We start from the raw sequence: 17,085 nt of genomic DNA on the forward strand, positions 1-17,085 counted from the left end.
AACGGTTCCAGAGGTTTCGTTCGCCGCGCGTGCACGTGCTCCGCCAATGGCGAGCTGCTTATCGCGCCCCTCGACGGCCGGTTTCTAGAAAACTCCCGCGATTTGCAATTTAAACGGAGCGTTCCGCGGGAGGGGAGGAATCGGTTCGCGAAAACGCAGTCGTAAACGGCTGACTCCGTCCGCAGGGAACAATAAGCCTCCTTGACGTGTTATGGCAACGCGATGCGTGCTCGCTGCGTGAACAAGGTCCCGTGACGACCGTGGCCGAGCTGGACGAGCCCGCGAATCAACTGTGCCCGTTCTCTCCGATTCAGGACTCGAATCGGGTCTTTCGTGACCCAAGCACAACATTTTCTGCACACTGCCTTCCGCTATAGCGTCGCAGGATAATTTCGAATGCGAAGTTTCCGTATGATTCCCTCGAACGTTTCGATTCCGTTGCTCTGAACTATACAGGGTGTTCCATAATAATAGCACAAATAGGCCACGAGTCGTTTAAGTGGCGCACACTCGGCCGAATCAGCCTGTAGGCGAAGAGATAGCCCCATTTGCAATTTTACGAAATCGATCCTTTTTTTTTTATTCCACGTGGAGATTATGCACTGAAAGTTTCAAAGAGAAATTCGAAGCAGTTACGTGGATACAGCTCGCGAAACAATAGCGCACCGTGCTGATAGGTATACCCATTGACAACTTTAAACGCGGTTTCCTCGAAACCACTTTTCCGCAGTTGGCTGACACGATTAGGAGGAAAGTATTAGATCGATCAACGTGAAATTGTAACCGCGTATTATCAAGTCCATTTACTTGTTTCTACCGGCCAGACGATGGGACGCGTACTTCTTGTCCAACTACCGGAAGTTCCATGAATTTGCTAAGTAAAGTGGAACATTTCGATTTCAATAGTTACACGTTGGTTAGTTGATAATTGTATTTCGGGGAGACGAAACCCAAAATTTTTGATTGCGGACAATTTGGAAGACAGGTGTCGCTTTCACAGTGAAACAAATTCCCAGCGCGCTCCAGCCCACAGGCAGTACAAACGGTACAATAAATAAAAATTTCTGAAATATGGACATCATTTGTCAAAAGAGATAGAAATTTCCCCCTTAAAGAACCAGGAGCAAAATATGCAGGGTGCAGTCATAATTATGGTACGACCAAGCATGCGATAATCCCCGCTGTGAACACAAATGGAAAGTACAGATAAAAAACAGATATCAAAGTTCGTCCAGCACGTGTGCGCCAATGTTTACGCGAAGAAGAATAGGTAAGTGCTGATTTGTATTCAGTGTTCGACGACATGAAAATGTGTCGTAACAACAACGATTCTGTTTATGTAGACCAATATTGTAATGAGCTGCGCCGGTTTGTATCTTCTTATCAGGATCACAACAAATATTTGATATTATAGGATAGAATATTTTATACAAAATAGACAGAATATACATTAAAAAAGGTCTCAGAAAAATTGATTCCGTATTTTCGACTTCTTTTCTCGTGTGTAGGTACAATCGCTTGCGGGTTGTGCCATCAATACTGGGACACGCTGTGTTCGAAAGTTTTTCAATTCGCAAAAAGCGCGGAGCAGCGTACTATGAAGAACGGTTTATAGTAAACGTCGGTTCGGTTAGTCAAGTGTTTCGCAACGTGGAGAGCCCGAGGAATCTATACGACAGAACACTCTCGACCGCTTTTCGCGAATATCTAGAGCGATAAAAGCTTCGAAATGTTGACCTTTCACCTCCATTTACTTCAAAGTCGAGTGGCGGCATAGCTCTCGCGGGAATAGGGTATTTCCTCAACAGTTCGAGTCGCTAAAAAGGCACGTCGCCGCTTTTGATCCTTCCAGACCCGGTCTGTACAGCTGCGTGCATAGCAATGGAGGCCGCCTTTGAGCTCCCCCCATAAACCCTCCCCGCCATTCTACACACAACGAGCCCGTAATTAAAACACGTCTGTTAATTTCACGGACGCTTGTTCCGGAACACCCGGTGTATTAATCGGGCCGCGGGCCCGACCCGACCCGACCCGTGTGTTACGCTCACCGCGTATTATTCCGCGGGCTCTTTCGCCTCCTTGCCGAACAAATGGCGCGAACATCTGCCGCTTTGTTGACATTTCGAACGAGATCCCGGCGACGCCGACTTGTGCAAGACAGTTTTCTGTTTACAACGTATTAATACGTCGGCGACACGCCAGCTGCGCAGAAGACGCTCCGACGGTGTCGTAAATCTGATTTCCGGGTTCTTTCATCCTTCGCGACCCGAGTGACGCCTTTCGCTTCAACCGGTTGCGACGATGCTGCGTGATTTAGTAATTATACTACTGGACGGAGGGTAGTTTGTTGCGTTTTGATCCTGTTTCACGCAAAATATCAGCCCCGTTCAAAATTGTTTAACATCCTGACTGAACTGATTATTTACACACTCGTGGGGTAATGATTACTTGTTTTCTAAGCGGAGTGTGATCGCAACAGAATATTGCATTATTTTTATTAAAATAATTCGGTAACTTTTCATTCTCTTTTTAATCTAGCCAATAATTCCTTCGCAACTATACGATATTTGTACTGATTAAGACAGAGTTTGTGTTACGTCAGTCTCGCCTATTACGTGCCACGTCTTCATAAGCGTTCGAAAACGAAAAATACAAGGACCAACAAGTTACCGAGAGAATTATGAACATTATGAACATTAAAAGTAGTATACCCCTAGCACAAGGGTGTTCAGACTTATCGATCGATAGAATGCAATGAAATTAACCCATTTGCATCATTAGGGTATATATACGCTCAATTTACTTTTTCTTGGAATGCTGAAATATATGAAGTTCTTTTGCTTGTAGTCATTTTTGTACTTAAATATAATAACAAAAACAGCCTTCTTTTCATATTTCCTTATGATGCAAATGGATTGAAGAAAGAAAAATATTTTTCCGAGAGACCGAAGACGTCTGGCCAGCTAATAACTCGGCGGCGAACGTAAATAGGATTCTCACGTTGGAACAGTGAACGACCCTTCGAAAGAGAGGATAGCCGTCATATTCGCATGGTATCTGCGCAGTAGATCAATTCCGACGCGGCCCGGAACGAGCCCATCGGCCGACATAATCGATATTTTTACCGTTACGTAAACGTTCCGTTCCCGAGACGCTTTTCTTTGCGACAGGCTTGTCACCGGGCGTTACATAAATCGATCAAGAAACCCGCGGACTTCCTATTCTACGCTTTCTATGGCTGGCGAGCGAAAAACGCGCGAAAGAATGCGACTTGGAACGTGCGTCGTCGCGACGCCCGTAATAGCGACACCCGAGCCAAAAGAAACGATGGGCAACCGGCTCGTACAGAAACACAGCGATCGATAACCGTGCCCCCTTATGCAAGCCGATCTTCCGCGCGCGATCTCCATAAATCGATCGCCAAAAAGCTGCGCTCGAATTTACTTGTTGTCCGGTTTCGTAACCAGCGGACGTACACGCGAGCGGCGTTACAGATCATACATGCAGAACGAACGGGTTTTCAAACAAACAATCTTTGATTTCGTAATTTTACAATTAATATTTCGTAATTCCACGCCGCTTGATTATTGTGCTGTGGCCCTGAATTCACGTGGAATAAACAGCGACGGGCCGTTTCGACATTTTTTGAGGAAAAGAACCGTTGAATATACTAACATATGGTAAATATATTTGTTTAGAATACCTTTGAGACGCTTTTGTACTTTTGGTGGTGTTGGTGCTAAAGAAATTTGCACTGGGAAGAATATTTTAATTTTTCTGTGGAATATACGTTAATGTTCGGTTGGGTACTTTCGTTCAACCCCTTCCTATGAGTTTTATGATTTGGTTGTAGCCGTCGGTAGAATATTATTTATTTAATACGGTTACTATTGCACTGATTATATACCTATACATTTCTGACAGAATTTTCTGTCCGAGTTTGAGAATTGATTTTTGTTGTGATTTCTAAGGGTTGTGTGACAGAGGATGTGAAAGAGTTAAAAAGTTATTCATTCAGTAATTAAATTACTTTAATTCTATGGGATACCAGAAAAGAGAGTAACGAGGAAATTAAGTATAAGAAAATTCCGGTTGAATTTAATTTGTGGTCGATTCTGTTTAATCGATTCGAAAGAAGTGTGCGATAGGAGAAAGCGATTGCTTCTCGGAAACATTATGCGAATAACAGAATGTTCTGGTCCGGTTCTAAAACGGTCTCCTGGCTGAACCACGCCCTTATGCAATTTCGTAGAGCTATGGCTGCGTCCTCATAGTGTTCAAGGCCAATTATGCACAGAAAAGAGAATATAGCGATGATAATAATAATAGTATAAGTAACTGGCACAACACCGAATAGATTCATGAAAGACCTGCGTTTATTGGAATTGGATACGAACTGGCATGTAGGTGTGCAGTCATAAATAGATAGGACAGTATAGATAGAAAGTTCTCGAATCGATACACTATGCGACAGAACAATACGAGTATTCAACGATCTTTGTCAATAATAAAATTTGCCACGTATGCCACGAAAGTTTGTGATTTTTAATAGCAAAACTTGCGACAGAAAAGGGCACTGCTGCGAGTGTGTCAATCAGACACGTCAGTTGCGAAAACGAGGGACGTATAAGAATTGAGCAACGCGGTGTTCGACATCAAAATAAACCAGTAAAATATAAAAGGACAGCAATACAATGACAATCACAATTTCTCTTAAACGCGTTTCTCCGAGCAACACTCTTCGGCGGGCATAATAACGGCATTCGGATACAGGAGGCTGCGCCATACTCCGCAAGACGCGTCTCCCTTTTCGAGGGGGGTTAAGAATCGGCTGGAGTCTGTCAAGGCAAGCGACGCTGACAGAAAAAAGAAAAAGGCAAAGTGACGAGGAAGTCGGTTCCATAAGCCGGGTGCAGTAGTCGCGGGCGTCTTGACGCGTCAGGAACGCACGGCGTCTGACTTTCACGCGTCCCATACCACTTTCGAGGCGGACCGAATCCTCTCGGCCCCCGTCTGCGTCTGGGCGAGCACAGCCCGTCGACGTCTACGTCGTCGTCGTCGTCGTCGTCGTCGTCGACGACGAGCGTGACGGAAGGGGAGGAAAAGCGTAAAAGCGCCGCGCGGAACCACGTGCCGGGGACCTTGAGTGCCGTGCACACTCGCGCGCCCGGTACGTACGTCCCTGAGCCGCAAACAGGAACACGCCGATTATCCGGCAAATGAATGAAATCGAGTGAACCGGTTCACTCTCGGCGGCTAGCGTACGCAAGCCGGTGCCGCGGTCCGCCGCGGATCCGCCTTAAACCAGATCCACTTCTCCGTGAATGGCCGTGCCGAGCGTTCCACGCTCGTGCGCTCCGCCGCGAATTACGCTGACACGCTTAACTATGCCGGTTGCGCGATCGTTAGGACCCCCCAAATTGACCGGCTTTTCTTTTCAGTCGAAATTCATCTCGCAGATGACTCAATCGGGTCGTTTAAAACGTTACTAATTGTTTTACGGTATTTTTCCAAATTATCAACAGCGATAATGTTATCGTGAAGCAGATCTCGCATTCTTCGCTGCGAACGTAACGAACGATACTAGCTTGAAATGATACGGGCACTCCATCTGTGTTTAATGATAGCTTAACCTAGCTTTATTGCTTGCGTAGTTCCGTTCCAAAGAGTCCCTTGCACAAATAAACACGGTACAGCTTTGCTCGAAAGCGTACCTTCAATCTCATTAACTCCATTGAACAAATAAACACACCATCCTCTATATTACTCCGCTGCAGCGATAAAATGGCACTTTGGAACGATTAAAAGTAAATCGTCACTTCGTACCTAGACGGGGGATTTTTATGGAAAATAAAAATTGTCTGCATTAGTTTCACTATTTCATATATAAATTGCTTTCTTTTCGCGATCATTGTGATACGCTGGATATACTGCGACAGAATATTTAAACTCTTTGAATGTTTCTACTGTTTTACATTTCATCCACTCGTTTTTGTTGTAAACGCATAAAATCCGCAGTCTACTCGTAACAATTAAAAAGAAAAGTAAAAGTATGGATTATGATGTAGCAACTGAAAAAAAAAAAGAATAGTTAATGAAGATCCCGATAACCCAGGGTGCAGCTAATGCAGCAGATTATTGAAATGGCGGTCACTCTATACGAAGAAGAAATTTATGAAACACGATCCCAGTTGTACAGAGAATACGAGACCAGAAAACTGATTCACAGCGGCTGAAAATTAATATGCTTAGCATGGACTTCGGGAATGGTTTTGCTTATGCTTAGACCTCTGACTTTAGAAAACGTACATTTCTGGCGCACGTGAAACTGCACGTGAATAGAGCTGCGAGCCGAACGCGGCCGACTCTAGCCGAGTTTCATAATCTTCTCGCTCCGCGCAGCCTAAGTCAGCGATTTTCGGGACAGCGAATCGAAACGAGCTGCCGAACAATCGACCGACTTCGAATCGTTTCGAATCACGCGGAGCATTTTTCTCGGATCGCGTCAATAATCGTCTGTTGCGTTGCATAATTCGTAAACATCGATGTTTCTCGTAGGCAACAGAAATCCCGCCAGTTATCGGCACGTCCGAGGAGGTCGATAAACGTCTTTGTAGCAAAAAGCAAATAACGAGCGACGCCATTACGCGAGGAGAATCTCGATCGATCAGCAAACAGAGGAATACCATTGAGTTACGGACAACGTTCGATATGGCAAAAACACTGAATAACAATGAAACCGTAATTACTGAACTATTAACGCGTCCAATGACGATCAATAGCGTGCGAGCAATTAATCTGCAACCTAAAGCGCCACCGACACAATGACTCCGAAGATCGCAGCTCTCCCTCATGAAAATTATTCAATTTATCTCCGTCGTAAAAAGCATCGGAAGATGATGAGAAAAATCTTCCTCAAAATTTGCATTTTATCGTATTCCAGATAAACAGATTATAAATCCGTAAGAATTTGCAAGCCTGGGCAAGTGGTGGCTCGCGAGCGTAACGCGAGTCCTCTCCCCGCTCCTGGGACCCCCCACCATGCTCCTATGGAAAGTGGGAGAAAAGGGCGAGGAACCTACACGGAAGGTTGTCTTCAGGAGAGATAAAAGCACGCTAGGGTAACATGAAGTGGCCAGTGGTGGGGGTCGTGAAGAAGTTGCCCAGGCCAGTTGTAAAGAATTGCGCAAACAGAAATACTAGAAGTAATTGGTAGCTTTCCCTATTGTGGATGGAACAATTGTCATGAACGAGTACATAAAGTCCGCGGTCTAATTACCAGCAATCTTTCTCGGAATCCCGTCACGGGACAAACCGTGCAAATATTTCCCCAGCGTGTTCCAGCTCGCGTCAGGCCAAGGACAAGTTTCGACCGAGGAAATGCGCGAATTTTCCTGTTGGTCGAGCGGATCGTACGTTCCGCGGCTGTTCGTACAGAATACACGCGCGAATCCGCGATCGCAGTCGACTCGCGGCGTCGCAGCAGATAACGCGCGGCGGCTATCGCTCGCGTTTCGCGCTTATCGCTGCGAAAACGCCTGAACCATCCAACGAGTGAGTCAATTCTGCATTTTTCTACCATCGCCCGGGGATTCTTCCGCGGACCGATCCCTCTCGGTCCTCGGCATCGGCGTCTCTGTTTGCGAAGCGAGACCGTGTTTGCTCGATCAGCTTTCAGCCCGGCGAAAACCCCGGCAGCTCGCTTCGGCAACGCAGTTTTCTTGCCGGGGAAGGTTGCCGACCACCTCGGCGGACTCCGCGAAACAACTTTCTGATAAGATGTTTGTTTCGTCAAAGTTTCGCGCGCGGCGGTGTCGCGTCTCGCACACAACGCATCATCCATTCGGCTCCGAAGCGTCCGGGAATTTTCTGAGACGAATCGCGCGAGTTTTTGAACGTTGATCGTGGAGACAGTAAACAAGCAAGCATTTGTTACAGTGTTGTTCGGCAAGCTACGAAGAAATTTCAAAGTTCATTATTTTTCATGTTAACTTCCGTCGCTTATAATCGACTGAGTGTCCACTCGTTATATGTCCAAAACACGGGTCTGGCCAGCGTCGTGTATCGTGCAGGGGACTCTCGAGCTTCGCGACCCCTCACGGGGCATACGCCGCGGTAGTGGGGATAGTTCCGCGACGTTTATCATCCAGACCTTGGCGACATATTTAGGGAAATCACAGTAATTATTGTTTCGCGTAAAGATGCGCAGTGTAGCAAATTTCTGGCAGACTGGATCGGTGTTTTCACTGTTCGTACGATGAGTCACAGTCGGGATCTCTTGGAAGCATCAAGTTTATTGCTACTAAACAGCCGGCGGGATTGCGGTCAACAATGCAAGGGCGGGGGAACCACGGGGCTCGAAAAAGTTTCCAGCGAATGCCACGTTGTTCGGATCACGCTCTATTTTCGCGGCGTTTCGGCTCTATTTCGCCAACGGCGTCACTGCCACCTTCGAAAATACGCGCAAGGCTCACGCAATTGCGTTCATTCCGGCTCGCGTCGGTTCCGCCCAAATATTTGTCTTCGCTCAATCGAGCCTCGCTTCTTTCTCTCTCTCTCTCTCTCCCCCCCCCCCTCTCTCTCGCGCTCTCTCTCGCTCATCGAAAACCTTTTTCTTTTTCCGACGAACGTATTTTTGCCACCGCTAAAAAGTTAAAAATGCCGTCACACGGATTCGTCGAAAAAATCGGACCAGTCTCGAACTATTTGACGGAGAGTTAGTTGTTGTCTGTTTTGATCGAAGTACGGCTTATCTGATAAGAATTTTTTTATGTTACAGGTACGGGTTCTTTCTTCATCGTTGGCCCCTTTCTCGAGGAGCACATGCGTGAACTAGGTGATGTAATTACGCTTCAATTTTTTACTACTCGCTATCTAGCTTGATAAATACTACAAGACCGTCATGAGTCCCTGAACCTATCGTCCGACGAGCCACAATCACATGCATAATTCATGTAACTTCTACCATACTGAATTCAGTCGCTGGATACTGTTTGAATTCGAGAATATTGAGACGATAACGTTGTATAGGGATGATTGAGATTCCTTGCCACAAAAATACGTACGGTTTTGTATACCACATTATATCTTAATTAATGCAAAACAGTGTTCTTTATTAGTCTTGATTAGTCTTAATTAATCTTGATGTGTAGACAGCGGGAAAAAATTGTCCAATCGTGAGAAACAGAAATGAAACGAAGTCTTTCTTCAAATAATTTTGACGAGTCGAAAATAGTGTAACAATTTTTTAAAATTCGTTTAATATTTTCACCATCTTGTATTTCAGTTATAAATTTTCGTCATAAATTCATGTAATCCGCAGTCTACTGATGACGATACCGTAAACTGTGTTTCATTTGCCAGGAATGTTCACTGATTGTGTAATGACAAATCACGAGTTTATTTACTAAAAATGTCTGTTCATTGCGTAAAAATGAATCGTAAGTTGTGCTTGCTAAAAATGTTTGTATATTGTGCGAGTCCAACTATTGTTGTTTTTTATTTTTAAAGAGAAATTAATCTTTGATACAATATCTACTTATCAGACATTACAAAGAATACAAAGGAAAATTACATATAGTGTAAACGTGTCATACGAGGATGTGGGACCTTCGGGAGGTTTCCAATTGTTTACAGAAGCGATTATAGCAGATTCCTGTCCGCATTCTTATGGAAAATAACAGTGCAGCCCAGAGGAAACTCGCTAGGACATTTGATATTTGTGAAAATCTAGTAAACTAAAAATCGTAATAAAAGAAAAGGATAAATATTCTTCGGCACTCGCGAAGGTCGTCTAATCGTTACACAAGATCTTAACAGACAGGAGCAAGGTACAAATTCCGTTCATTTATTAATCATTTCAACAAGTTGAAACTAGTATATCGACGTCCTTCGGTCATAATAATCTGTTTACGTGACTGTATCGCTCCATATTTGTCATAAATGCATAGAATCATCAGCTGGGTGATCGTTTTCTCTAATTAGTACTTAGAGACTCGTGATTCTAAAATTCTAATGCAAAAGTGAACGCTCGAAATTTTCACGCATTTCAGCATCAAATCGTGACTGACGATAATAAAACGGGACACTGTGACATCAGGCGTTATCGTTTTCACTTTAAATAGATACTGCGATTACCATAAACGATTATCACGAGGGAAAATATCGAACGTTTCCGAGCGGAACGTGCGAGCCGGGACCTGGAAGTCGCGCGAGTAATCGCGGCGCATTCTCCGTGCGGAAGTTTCGCGATCGCGATAATCCGCGGCTGAATTTTGTCCGTCCACGTGCCCTCCCGAGGTCGCTCGTAAAACGGAGGAACGTTAGCTTGTTACGCAAAATGACGGCCGAGCGAAGCCAGCGAGCATGCGAGCAAGCGAGCGAATACTAATACTACAAGCGTTTTCAGCCTGTTGGCCGTGACCACGAAGCGGCGGCGGCGCGCGGCGCGGCGCGGAGCGGCGCGGGCGCCGGCACGCTCCCCGGGAAAATAGAAACTCGGGTGCTGGCTTGACGATCAGGCGATGCCTTCGCCAAAGGACAAACACGATTATCGGGGCCCGGGTATCGGTGGCTGTTAATCAAGCCACGATTTATCGGCGGTCCGGCGATCGCATAAATTTCCCGCGGACGACAAAGCACGCCCACGATCGATAAACTTCTCTCGGAGGCCGTGTAATCGTAATCGCGCGGCAACGCGGACTTCCTTGCGTTCGATTAGTCGACTGCTGACATTAAAACGACATTTTAGATAGTTAAACGACTGTAGGACGACTTCAGCTCTAATTGGTCGCGATGGAAAGGTCGCCTGATTAGAACGTGTTGCACTCTTTTATATATTCACGTCTTTCCTTTTCGTTGAAAAATGTACTTGTTACCGTAAAATGTCTATATTCAAAGGGGCAGGTTAGCTTCATTTGAGCTGTTTTTGAGATATTTTAAATTTCAGTGCCAAAGCACTCGGTTCAGTCATAACTTTTTTACTTATAGTAAAAAGGTTTATATTTTCGTTGTCTGTTAAAAAATACACTTTCCCCTTCGTAGAACTAAGAGGACAGGTCATGTTTACAACTGGGACTACATCAGGAGCTAACCTAATTGTCCTGAGTTTCGTCTAGATTAAAAAAGAAATACCTTCAAAATATTTTAATATTAAGAATATACAGTCAGTCGTATAGTGCAGAAATACTTGAAATAATTCTCCCCGTACAATGAAGCTGCTCTTTCGCTCAACAGTGAACTGTTATTAGTGACCGCAAGTATCGTTTTATGAAAAATACCTGGCCGCAGCTTCGACACGATTCAATATTACAATTGAGACTACAGATTTAGAAAATGAAATAGACATGGTACAACGACAACATGGTACGACACTAGACGGAGTTCCTTTCATAATATCAAAATGCTCTATCACTCAACGCTGACGGACAGAACTGTCGGTGGCAACCAGCCCCGGTAATTAAAAAGCTGCGAGCGGAACATCGATACATCCGACACTCTCGAAAAAAGGTCCAAGCGGGCCGGCGCTCGCGAGCAGCATTGTACCAACAAAAATAAAAACTCTTCTTGAGTGACCCGGTTCCGTCAGCAGCGGGGAGTTAAAAATAATCGTCAACAACGACGATATCGACGTCCTTGTCGGAGAACGGGACCGGCAATCGAGATGAGTGGACCCGGAAAAATTCCACTCGCCGAAACAACACCGTCGAGCAGCTCACATCATCTGGAATAATATCGCGCACCTGCGCAAATCCCCTAGTTAGACCCCCTCTCCCCTTCCCCTCCACCCAGCTCTCCTCCCGAGGCTAAGAAAGTCGGAGAATTTCCATCGTCGAGTTAATCCGCGTTGGGTTTCACGGTGGCGAGAAGCGATCAAATCGGCCGGGCGGGCACACGATCCTCTAATTGCCCTAAGCGTCGTATTTCCCGTCGGCGAACTAACTTCCGGCCGGCGACGACGCGACGCGACGCGACGCAGCGGATACAACACCGGCGACTTTCGAACTATCCTCGTTAATTTGTCGCGCGGCGGGCGGCGACGAAACGGTTTCCTGCTCGTTGTATTATCGGATTATTGCATTCGTAGGCAGTACGTAAAAGTTCATACCGGTAATCCTTGGCATACTTAGCCGGACGGGCTCGTGTGCGGAGTATCGCGAGGTGTACGTGCTCGCTCTTAATCTCGGTCGAAAAACCTGCTCGAACAATATGCACGGCACGTGTGTGTCCGCTTCTACGTATATATATATATATATATATATATATATATATATATATATATATATATATATATATATACGGGTGTCTACGTACGTACACGCGAGAGAGCCTTTTCGCGATAGTGTTGGTGCGGGTCGCGAGCGCTTTTGTACGCGTAAAAGTTGCACACCTAAAGATAGCCGTGTGCGCCCTCACCTCTCGGACCCCCCGTCGCCTCGGCGAGCCGCGTTACATTCTTATTCCAGTGCTTCTCTCACGTTCCTGCTTCCTGCGCCAGAAAAATTGGCTAACCTGTTTACTGATGCAACAAAGGAAAGGAAAACCGGGCGAGAGAGCCTCCCGCTGCAACGAGAGGCTGCCGCGAGACCGGAAGGGAGGAGCCTCGGGCGAGAGGAAGCGTTATATTTAACCAGCGGAGATTAGAAGCCCGAGCCTAGAAACTCGAGAGCGTTTTTCAGACGGGGACAGGGAAACTCGTGGCGGGGTGATGGCCTCCTTGCGGTCTCTCTCTCTCTCTCTCTCTCTCTCTCTCTCTCTCTCTCTCCGAGGACTCCCTCACAGAGATCTCAAACTTTTCAAGCTCCCTCGGCCCTTATCGATCGGCGATCTTGGAAAGCACGGACGAAGAAAGAGGAACTGAGGAGAGAGGTGTTCCCCCGATGCAAGAGAACATATCAGTAGAAATGACAAAGTTTTATGTAGCACCTATCGTCTTTATTATTCAGTTTCTTAGTTTAACGCGGTCCCATCTTGATTATATGGGTCGCGAAGGTCTGGAAAGAAGACTTAACCCTCTGCGTAGAAATAGTGTCAATGAGAATGGATTTAACACTAGGTTCACGGGACCAGTCAAAATGACGGGTTGTAATATTTTTAATTTACGATTATTGAGATTGTGAAGATCGATCTACGTGGAACTACTCAACAAACTTAGTTCCTTAGGTATATATTATTTAAAAAATGGCTGAAAACTTGGATAGACACATTCTTCTTATTTTGATAAAGTAATGTAAAATACTCAGTTTTAATGCTCCGTAAACCTAGTGTTAGAGGGGTGCAACGAGGAAAGGTTAGAAAGAGGCAGAATGGTAAAAATATTTCAAGAACTTGAAGACGCGCTGTATCACTTTCGGCCGATTAAAATGATCGAAAAGAAAACTGAATGTAGCTTTTTATTCTGCATAGGAATCTACTGATAACAATTACTCTTCTAGAAAGAAATTTTCACAAAAAGTGCTCCCCCCGCCAGTCCCCAGTAAACGTCGGTTTTACACCAGCCAGCGTCCGAAGAAACGAGAACGAGGTACCAACCAGAAAATTGAAGAGCGGGTTCCGGTAAAATAAGCTTCCTGATCAGCGCAGCTCCGACCGGCGATTTCGAGAACAAAGCCATCGGCAAACAAGACGGGGCGTAGGAACGGGAGATAAGTGATTACGGGGAGGCGCAAACACGCCGAGCGGTTACAAGTAAAAATGGAAAAAACGCCTGGAAGGACGTGGGCAGGATGGTGGGTCTCCCTCGTTGGAAGGAAGAAAAAACTGAGCCGTTATGAAACGAGCCTCTGGTTAGATCGATGCAGTCCTCGGCGATAGGCGATCTCGAGGAAACCATAATGCAAGAAGAGAATGAGAGAACCGGGGGAATGGAAAAGGGCAACGGCGAAGAGGGGGGAGGGAGCGAGGGATTTATTGTGAAGAAGCGCAAACACGGTAAGTGGTGTTGCAAGTAAAAATCAAGTTGTATCGAAAAGGTGGTGGGAGGGTGGCAAACAAGAGATAGGGTCGGCAAATACGACTAAAAGGAAAGTCAACAACGGCGGAGGGTGGGGCGGAGGGGCAGGGCGTGCAAACGAGGGCGGAAAGGGATTGCGGCAAAAGCGAAAGGAGCAGTCGGAGGGGAGAGAAAAATTGATAAGAAGGGGCGCGGAACGATAAGAGGGAAGAACAAACGGGGGCGCGGGGGACGATCGATAACACCGGGAAGAAACTAAACCGAATTCAATGGACCGGCCGGCTCGGGGGTGGGTTTTGAACGAGGGAGGACGAGCCGGATGGCACGAAGCGTTATAAGATAGCGGGGACCGCAGATAACGCAGCAACGACCCGGCCGGAGTCGTTAAACGAAGAAACGAGTCGGCGACCAGTGCAACGTGCCCCGACCTTTATTTACCGTGCACGTGCTGCCTTCCGTGGGACCTTTAAAAGGTAAACGCGCGAAGGGAAGAGTGACAGAGCAGCGCGAGGTGTCCGCGCTCACGCTCGTGCTCGTGTTTCTTTCGTGCTGAACTTTCCACATGCCCGAACCCTGCACCCTGAACTGCTCGCTCGTGCGTGTCGTCGACGTCGCCCCTCTCTCTCTCTCTCTCTCACTCTTTCTCTTTCTATGCGTGACATATTTTATTCGATACCACGAAAGGCAAACACAGGGAGATCTTAAAAGACGCACGCACGCACGCACGCGCCGCTTTTGATATAAATACTTCGGCTTCGGGTAGAAAAACAGGCCGGCCTCGCTCTCGAGGGTTTAGTTATATCAGTGGAAACCGAAGCACTTTTTCCGATGCAGCTGGGACACTAAAAAAATTGAGCCTTGGGACTAGGTTGCATAATCATCCGTTTTTGCGTCGATTTTGCTACCTTGGTTCTTGCTGACCGACCGACGGAATATGTGTAGCACCTGCAGGCGCTTATTGCGGGTGGATACGGAGTTTAACAGGTTCGCTAACGGCAATTGTTTCAGCAGCAGTCTTTATAGTTGCAATATTCCTTTACGGAGCACTGAAAGTGACTATTTTGCATTACTTCATCAAAATAACAAGAACGTGTTACTCACATTTTTAGCAATATTTTTAGAATAATGTATTCCCAAAGAAATAAATTTGATACATAATTCCTCATGTATGCGTCCTCAGAATCTCAATAATTTTAAATTAAAAATCGTCATTTACGATATATTCGACGAATTAATTTGAGTTTCTTCAGAAAATCTATTTAGCCTTTACTTCTTGTAATGAAGAAAGTTTTTCTACGGACGAGTGAAGCAAACGAAACGAAAATAAAACCCCACTCAACAGTTCAAGATCAATATTTCATACCTCTCACTCAGTCAAACATAGCGTAACAATAACTCTTTCCAGGTTAGAATAATTTACGAAGGCAATCCACTATTCCCGCGATCAAATTCCGAGTTAGATGAAAACAGACCGCCGGAGTTTATTTATATAATTTCGAAGAGCCGGTGGTTGGTACTATTAATTGCCTGAATTAATTGCGCGATCAGCTCCGATCGACTGACCCAGTTTCCTTTTTAGCTTAATTGCGAGCCGACAGGGTCCACGAACTTCAAGCGTTTTCAGTGGCGCAAGAAAAATTTATATAAACCGGCTACCACACGTTCTTGCCCTCCGGTTTATTTCTCTCTTGATCGGGCCATTTTATTTTGATTATTATTTTACGTAACCGAGGTGGTCTCGCCGCGACGCTTTATATAACTTTCTTTAATTGATGCGTTCCCCGATCCCTTGCGCAACGGCTCTCGGAAAAGTGATCATTTCGAACAATACCCCTCCACTGTGGCTGTTCAATTGGTCCCGGGAGCTGACCGATAGGCTCTAAGACGTATGATTGCCCCGTCTTTTATGACGTTTCGCGAAACTGCTTCTCGTTGCGTTAAGATGGACTCCGCCATCGTGGAACACGGCCGGCAGTTTACAATCGCGGTTGCGTTTCGTCGGCGTTACCTCACCGCGGAAATTGCGATAGCCATCTACCTCGCGATTTGTCGCGATCGTCTTTAGATAGCGGGCTTCCTGTACGTTCGGGCTCCCGTTCGCCTAAGTAAATCAAGGTCGAGTTTAATTGATCCAGTCGCGATTAAACGGCAGCCGAACGGCGTCGTTCCTTTCTCAGCCATTGTCTGATCAGTGATCGGATTTCGCTACTTAGCAGTAACATCGAGCACAATAAGGAGAAGGTGTCCGTAGAAAAATTCTGAAAACTGTGAGAAATGTTTGTACATTAATACGTTCCAGCCTGTATAGCTGTAATATTCGATCTGCCGTGTATCCTCTGAACGTAAAAACAAAATACTGTCACAGCAAAATTAGAAATTCTCCGGCCAGCATACTATGGATTGTAATACTATTTTGAATAACGGCATGTACGCAAAGAATTTGCTTTTGGATAATTATTTTCGAATTTGCTTTCTAGAGCTGTCCATAATGGCTGTTTTGATTGTTTTCTCAATCTCTCTTTTCCAACAGTTATGCAAATTGTATGTGTACATTTTTAATTTTGCATTTAAGTATTATCGCATATAATAAAATCAAGCCCGAAACTTGTATTCTTGCCCTAATTACGAAGCTGAAAATAAATAAATGTCCGGTGATTTATGGACGTGAGCGTACGCGATGCTGGTAGCGTAGAGCTTATTAATTTATAACATATTAGATCCACAAGCAACGGGAATTTCCTTTTGTATTTTTCACGGAAGGTTGAATCCATAAACTGGAGAAACTGAGGGGAATATATGAAATTGTGATTATGCTTCTGTACTCGACTTTCCAAGAATATAAGGGGAGTTTGCATTATTTATGTAATAGCCCGATGTATAATGATGTGGAGAATATAATTTTTCCTACTTTCACGACATTCCTGTTGCTGCTAGGAGAATATATGTCGCAATAGTCGCAATAATATGCGTGCAGAATGTCTACGATCTACGCAGCCCCTAAATATTCTTTCCCTTGGGATACTGATAAACGTGACTGCGAGGGCAAAAATCAATTGTCCACTGTAATCTTCTGCGTTTATTATAAATGAAGCTGTTGAGGTCAATAGCGAAGTGAACTTTTAAATCTATAAATT

General features: G+C 45.4%; 1 protein-coding gene across 8 annotated transcripts in view; it reads left to right on the plus strand.

Moving 5' to 3' along the window:
* LOC143359908 (uncharacterized) overlaps positions 1-17,085 on the plus strand; it is a 146,698-nt gene that overhangs the window by 57,832 nt on the left and 71,781 nt on the right. For 4 of the 8 annotated variants that reach the window (XM_076798270.1, XM_076798276.1, XM_076798275.1 and 1 more), the window contains exon 3: positions 8,780-8,836. The exons of the other annotated variants lie outside the window; for them this stretch is intronic. The gene's annotated coding sequence lies outside the window, so the exon portion shown is untranslated. The remainder of the gene's footprint in view (positions 1-8,779; positions 8,837-17,085) is intronic. 8 annotated transcript variants of the gene reach the window in all.

The sequence above is a fragment of the Halictus rubicundus genome, chromosome 12, assembly GCF_050948215.1.
Source record: "Halictus rubicundus isolate RS-2024b chromosome 12, iyHalRubi1_principal, whole genome shotgun sequence".
Classification (NCBI taxonomy): Eukaryota; Metazoa; Arthropoda; class Insecta; order Hymenoptera; family Halictidae; genus Halictus; species Halictus rubicundus.